This window comes from Alligator sinensis, unplaced genomic scaffold (assembly GCF_000455745.1).
Source record: "Alligator sinensis unplaced genomic scaffold, ASM45574v1 scaffold880_2, whole genome shotgun sequence".
In the NCBI taxonomy this organism is placed as follows: domain Eukaryota; kingdom Metazoa; phylum Chordata; order Crocodylia; family Alligatoridae; genus Alligator; species Alligator sinensis.
In genome coordinates, this window is record NW_005842934.1 from 525,263 (window position 1) to 530,945 (window position 5,683).

At 52.1% G+C, this 5,683-nt stretch overlaps 1 protein-coding gene across 1 annotated transcript in view; it reads left to right on the forward strand.

Moving 5' to 3' along the window:
• The first annotated feature begins 48 nt into the window (after positions 1-48).
• Positions 49-5,683, forward strand: part of LOC102369174 (phosphatidylinositol 4-kinase beta-like) — a 39,776-nt gene continuing 34,141 nt past the window's right edge. The window contains 1 exon segment of the mRNA XM_014526008.2: positions 49-307. The gene's annotated coding sequence lies outside the window, so the exon portion shown is untranslated.

The following is a 5,683-nucleotide window of genomic DNA, read 5'->3' on the forward strand; positions in this document are numbered from 1 at the left end:
GTGGTGTATGTGGGGGGATGCATGCAGGTGCATGTGTGCGAGTGGGGGAACCTGCTTGTTGCGATGAGAGAGTAGGGGGTGTGTGTGTGTACGGGGTTCTGGGGGGTGTGCGCATGTGGGGGGAGTGCGTCCCCCAGGCGGGCTGGGGGGTCTCGGTGCCAGCGGACCCTCATGGCCCTTCGCTGCCTTCTCTCCGCCAGCCTGTGGGGACCATCCCTGACACGGTGCGAAGATGAGCGGCTCGTCCGGCCTCGCGGGGCAGCACATGCGGAGGGAGCAGCGGCTCCGTCGGGGGAGAGCGCCTCAGGTAATGCCCCAGCGCACAGCCCTGTCCTGTCCGTGCCTCCAGCTTTGTCCAAGCAGCTTTGGGGTGGGTTTGGACCGTGCTATAAGGAACTGCGGGAGGTGCACAGGTGGGGCTGGGACCTGGAGCCATCCTAGCCCAGGACCCCTCTCGCTGTGTAGTCAGTGGTGTCTCTGCTGCAGGTCTCTGGGTGCGGGGGGCTCTGGTGCAGAGCAGCTTCTTGGGAACAGGATGCAGCCCCCCATCATCTTCTTTCTATTGCACTTGGCTAGGGCTCAAGGCAAACTAGGGCCCACCCCAACACCCTCCCCTGGGCTGGCTTGTCCCTCCTGCATTTTGCTGTTACCTGAAAGAGACACTCAAGGATTTAAGAGCAATGCTGCGCTTGATGTGCGAGGCCAGCAGTCAGTGCTGCGCAGAGTTGCCTGGGGGACAGTAAGTGCTCAGCAGAGTTGGGGTTCAAGTCTGCACCCTCCTCTGGGTGGTGGTAGCTGCAGCAGTCCGAACAGCGCCCCTTGCGTCCCAGCTGAGTTTGGATCTCTGTGCAGCCGAGGGTCAGCTGCACCTGACCTCTTGGTTTAGATGCTTCTACCAGCCAGAGGCACAGTCTGATCTCAAAATGCCAGTGTTGGACTGATGTAGCTGTGATGATCCAGGAAATGTGTGAGGGGCAGGGGTTTTTGTGGGTGCTGTCTTTTACTGCACCGACTGCATGGTAGGTGTGGACTTAGACAAGCTTTGAAATACAGTTTTGGTATTAAATTGTGTATTTAGAAATGTGAGCTTCCGGGGACCTTGGGTAAAAAAGTATCTTCTGACTTGTGGGAGCCAAGAGACTCCCTGGGGACCAGCTGTCCCCTGTCTGCTCACTTCAAGGTCTCATCTTGCGAAGCATTTGGACCTAATGATTGGGGTTACTGGATTAGAGCATGCAAAACCGGATTATGCCATTCACCTGTTTGTCGTGGGACCTTCGTTTATCCCTAATAAAGGAGGCTAGTAATGACTTGGTTAGAAAGGGCTTGGAGATGAGAGGTGTGGAGAAGGGCCGGTTGTTCTGAAGCATCGCTGCCAGTACCAGGTTGCCCGAGTTGCTGCTGCAGTCGAGCTGAAGAAGCGTGTGCTGTGTCTTCTGAGACTGCCTCCAGACTTGGTTTGACTTGTTTCCAAATGCTGCGTAGTCTGGACTGTGAAGGCCTCCTTCCTGAATGCCTCAAGCTCCTGTTGGTCAGTGAGAGCTGGGACAGCTTTGTGCTTCCAGAGACTGGGCCTCAAGCCTTTTAGTGCTGGAAAAGTAAATCAGCAGCTTGTTTTGAAAAACACATGATTTCTTTTTTTTCAGTCCTGTCTTATGCTTTTTGGAGAAGGGAAGAGTGGGGACAGTGAGGCAGCTAGGGGTTCCTGCTGCTGTTTGTGTGATCTGGCCAGTTGTGCTCTGTGCCTCAGTTTCCTCTTCATTGTGCAACTGGAAGGCTAAATGCCTAGGTAGCAAGGTGCCTTGGTCTCTGGAAGGTGCAAAGTATTAATGCAGAGACTGAATGCAGAGTCCTTTGCGTGAGAACCTTGCTGCTCCTCTCCTCTGTGCCCTATCGCGGTTACAGAGCGAGGTTGTTGAAATCAGTTTTATAATGGCTGGCTTCTGGCTTCTCCTGCCTTGTTGTTTGTGCCTTCTTCCCAATCTAGGTTTGCCCCCTTGTCCTGATGGCACGAGGGTCTGACTTGTTACTAGTTAAATAGCAGAGAGAGAGCTAAATCGACCCCCATCTGAAATGGAGCCTTGGGAAACCATGAAGGGATGTCAAATGTTTGGCATTCAAACGTTTTTCTGAGGCCGAATGGTAGCAGGAACTTCAGCCCATGTGCCCAGATATTTGAAGTCCAGGCCTGCCCTGGAAGCTGCATGTTGCATTATAACCACACTGCTCATGTGGCCGGGCACTGGGCTGGGGCTGAAAGGGATTGTGTAAGCTTGGGGCCAAGTCTGAGTGAGATGGAGCCACCTGCACCCGGTTCCTCTAGCTGCTGCTCTGACTCTCACACGAGAGCATCATGTGAAATCCCTGTGTGCCTGCTGCCTCGGGAATGCTGCGCCTGGCCCGGCATGGCCAGGGCTAAGCATACGGATTTAGAGGTGGTGAAGATCTGGATTAGTGTTACGGGGGCAGGGAGCATCTGTATATCGGTTGGCCCAAACACTGCTAGCGACCTTGACGTGGCTGGAGTCTCCAAAGGGTGATTATCCGTAGCTTAAGGAGTCCTGAGCACTCCCGTGCTTGGAGCAGGACTCCTGGGTTCCGTTGCTGGATGTGCCACTTGGCTGAGCCCATGGTTGCCCCTCCTGCTGACTGCCACTCTTTGCCGGATGGAAGAGCTGGAGAGTGTAAATAAAGAGGTTTAACAGTCTAGCTGGCTCTGGGTTCTGGGGCCCCTTGTCTCATTTTGCCCCCTGGCACTGTAGCATGAAGACCCTGGTTCTGGCCAGACATCGAAGTGAGTGCGAGAACTTGGGGGCCACCACCAGAGAGTTGAGCAAGTTGAGCATGCACTAGGGACCTTTCTGGCTGTGGGTCTGAAGCAGGGTTGAGGCTGTAGTACCAGTCCCCCTGCCCATTCACACTGCCAGGCCTAGTACTACCCTCTGTGTCTCCCGCTGTGCAAACCAGTCCCTCTCAGCTCTCCCACTCTGCGTCAAATAGCTGCTGCTCTCTGTGCCTTTTTCATTATCCTCTCCCTCTGCTAAGTATGGGGGTGGGTGTTCCAGTTTGTGTGAAAAAGCAGTTCAAGAAAGGTCTCATTGCAGAGCAGGGGCAACCTGCCGGGCTGGCCCATCCCCAGGGTGTGTCTGGAGTGTGTGCTTAAATGCAGTAAGCTGTCCTGAGTGTGTTCAGCCTTCATCTAGTGCAGCCAGGTGTGAAAATGGCTGGTAATCTATCTGCCTTGACGCCAAGAGGAGAATCTCTTGTTAAAGGGATTTCATACTGGAATCGTTTTCCTTTCCCCTGCTTGAGGGGGTGGTCTCTCTCCTGATAATTGTTTTAAATGTGGCCTGCATGTGCACTGTGGCAGAACACTGTGTGATTGCCGGCAGGCTGCTGCCCCTTCTCCATGCCTCAGTTTACCAGTCTTTATTTAAAAAAAGGACTACATTTCCCAGTACATAATGTGTTTCTTCTTCCCTGAAAGGGGAAACCAAGAATGAAAGTGTATCTTATACATCAAAGCTACATAACAAAGAGTAATTGAATCGTGGTCAACTTCTGTTAATTTTTCCCCCCCCCCCATGCTTTTTCCTATTTTGGGGTGGTGTGTTTTAGACACAGATGCATCTTGTATGCCGTGAAATACAGTAAGAGTGATATGTCTCGGGATGACAAGCTGTCATGTTCGCAAAGCATTACAGAGCACCCTGAAAAGTGAGGTGCCAGTTCAGGGTTGATGTAGCAAGGGCAGAGCTGCCGAGGGAGCATTCTGCCACCCGGCTTGAAATCACTTTGATAGATTTCCCCCGCCATCCAGTCTTGATCAGTGTGGTCTTTCTCTAGCTGGAGTGGGATGTAGTGAACCATAAATGCTGAGCAAAACAAGAAGTAATGCAGTGTAATGGAGACCAGATGTCTCGGGGACTCTCCCTCCTGGGCTCCTGCTGGCTCGCCTGTCTTGCTGCTTCAGGGCTCTCGTTCTTTATTCTAGGCAGGCGGGAGCAGGCCACTCTTTTAAATGCCACAGTCTTCAACCAGTGCACCTTCCTCTGCTGTTGTCACCTCTGGAGAGAGCCTTGAACACTTTAATTGAGTCAGTAACTTGGCTGTTGCACGCTTGGGAGCTGGACTTCCCTTTTATGTTGCATTTGGCTGCTGACTTCAAGCGAAGCTTCACCAGGGAGAAACTTGGCCCCGTCGTCACCATGGGTGGAGGAGTTACATGAATTCAGCCCAGCCTGTTTTCCAGACGCTATTGCTTCATTGTGTTGAGCTGATGAGTTTTTTATCTTATTGAGCACAGTGATTTAGAAAGTGGGGAGATGTGCTGAGATCTCAGCTGCAAACAGAGGTAAATAGTGCATCGTAATGTGCTTAACAAATGATGATGTGAACCACAGAAAAATGCAGAGAGGAGGCGGCAGCAGGGAATGGATTCCCTAGCTGGGCCCTTGTGGAGCATTGATGGAAGGAGACAGGACAGCTTCTTGGCTGCCCTGCTGCAGATACATCCGTGATCAGACCAGGTGTAAGTATGTTGTTTTGGGGGCTGGCAGGGTGATTCAAGCGGCGGCTGGAAGCCAGAACTGTGGAAAAGCAAAAGAAGATGAAGGGCCTGGGATGCAAACTACAGCGCCCGAGGGTTGGTCTGCAGGGTGGAGCTGGCTTGTTGTGGTCTGGTATCCCCTGAGCAGTTGTGGGTCTTGTCTGTCTCTTGCCATATTATTCCTAAACAGGCATTGCTTCCCCAAAGGCGGGGGTCTGGTGGTGGGCCAGGAATCTGGGGAGGTCTCCCAGCCCTTGGGAAATCTCTAGGTTTCAGGGGCTGAGATGACTAGTGCTGGAAGCCCTGTTTGCTCTGATGGGGTCTGGGTGATGCATCCAGTAAGCCTTGGGTGCTACATCCTAAGTCACAGAATATGTGAAGGGTTTAAGAGGGCAGTATTTCACCCATGATCTTCCTGAGCAGACTCGAGAGAGTTGCAATACAACCCTATCGTATTTATTCCCTTTCCAGCCTCACTTGTGGCTCATGCGATGCAAAGCCAGTGTGGAAGAGCACCTTAGCTGTACTCGGTATCAGTCCTTTTTTTGTATGACACTACCCAAGTTGGATAGAGGCTTGTTCCCAGGCACCAAATTTCCTTGCTGTAAGAGAGGAAGATAAAGGGGGCAGACACTGGATGTATTATCCCCATCTTATGTTGGGAAACTGAAGCATGGAGGGGTGAAGTGATCAGTCCAGGGTCACTCTGAAAACCTGTGGCAGAGTGGAGCAGGGAATGTTTGGGGGCGCTGAGTTCAAGTCTGGCAACTTAACCTCAGGGGTGTGTTTCCTTCCTTGCTATCATGTATTTAAGTTCCAAATAAGAGTGTGTGTGTGTGGGGGGGGGAGGCAGTTGGATTGAACCCCTCCAGGATTTTTTTTTCCTTATACAGCTGTGAAAAGCATTTCCGAGTCTGATGGAACAGCCAGCCTGGGCCTGTGAGAGCCTCTGCAGCTGAACCGTGAGATTGTTACACTGGTGAGGGGTGACAGGGTCACTCGGGCCAAAAGGTGCTTTTACACCCAGCATGTAGCTACTGATCTGGGGCTGGATGCTTTAAAAAAACAAAAAAAAGAAAGTGCCACAGCTGATTTTTATTAGCCTGTGCTTGTCCTTGCAGTTGTCTTCGGTTC